The sequence below is a fragment of the Microtus ochrogaster genome (genome assembly GCF_000317375.1).
Source record: "Microtus ochrogaster isolate Prairie Vole_2 chromosome 14 unlocalized genomic scaffold, MicOch1.0 chr14_random_1, whole genome shotgun sequence".
In the NCBI taxonomy this organism is placed as follows: domain Eukaryota; kingdom Metazoa; phylum Chordata; class Mammalia; order Rodentia; family Cricetidae; genus Microtus; species Microtus ochrogaster.
Genome location: NW_004949096.1, coordinates 28,135,009 through 28,136,439, shown reverse-complemented (window position 1 = coordinate 28,136,439; position 1,431 = coordinate 28,135,009).

The following is a 1,431-nucleotide window of genomic DNA, read 5'->3' as shown; positions in this document are numbered from 1 at the left end:
TGTGAGCCACAATGTGGTTGCTGAATTGCTCTGGAAGAGCAGCCAGTGCTCTTAACCTCTGAGCCACCTCTCCAGTCCCCATCAAACATTTTTTTTTTTTTTATTTCAAGGCCATAAGAAAACCAGACAGGAATTGGTGGGCTCTGTCCTCCAAATATGCAGGTATGATCTAGTCTGAATAATATACAGTAGCATTCAATTTCCTCTTATAATATTGCCAGGAATCTTTCATATCTTTCTTTTAAGAAAATTTCCATTGGTGTTTAAGCCTATAAGCACCAGTACATTTTAGACTTTAAAGATTTTATTTGTTTATTTATTCTGCATACAACATTCTGCCTTCATGTCTGCCCACATGCCAGAAGAGGGCGCCAGATCTCATTACAGATGGTTGTGAGCTACCATGTGGTTGCTGGGAATTGAACTCACGACCTCTGGAAGAGCAGCCAGTGCTCTTAATCACTAAGCCATTTCTCCAGCCCGACTTTGAACGTTTTTTAGAAGTTTTTTTTTTCCCCCAATTTCTGTGAGTTCGAAGTTAGCCTGGTCTACAGAGTGAGTTCCAGGACAGCTAGAGCTGTCACACAGAGAAACCCCGAGTCAAAAAACAAACAAGAGATTTTATTTTTAACCACATGTGTTTGTGTTAATTGAGTGTAGGTGTGAGCAGAAAGGCCAGAGCACTGGATCCTCTGGAGCTGAAGTCACAGCACTTCTGAGTTTACCAACATGGATGCTAAGAACTGAATTCTGATCCTCTGCAACAGTAGTGTGTTGACTGCTCAGTCCCTCTGACCCCACTGGTTGTTTTATTGCTTTGAGTAGGGTCTACTATAGCATCAACTGACCTCAAACTTGAGTAGTGGGGCATAGCCTTGAACTCCTGAGCCTCCTATCTCTGTCTTCAAAGTGCTAGAATCACCAACTAGCTCCACCACAATGAGCTTTGAAGCCTTTCTTTTGTAAATGTGTTGTGAGACCTGTAGGCATAGTGAATTACTAAGATTATTGATTTATACTAGAATGTTCATAATACCGGATTTTTGTTTTTAAAAATGTTTTATATAAGTGAATATTTTAACTGGTGTATGTATGTGCACATGTGTGCTTGGAACCACCAGAGGCCAGAAGAGGGTGCAGATACCCTGGAACTGGAGTTAAGGAACGGCTGTAAAGCCACTGTAGGTGCTGGGAATCCCTGGTCCTCAGCAAGAGCAGTCAGTGCTCTTAATCTCTGAGCCGTCCCTCCAGCTCATTTTTTTCTTTCCATGAGACAAGAAAGAAAATATACTAGCCGGAGCCAGGCGGTGGTGGCGCACGCCTTTAATCCCAGCACTCGGGAGGCAGAGTTAGGTGGATCTCTGTGAGTTCGAGACTAAGCCTGGTCTACAAGAGCTAGTTCCAGGACAGGCTCCAAAACCACAGAGAAAC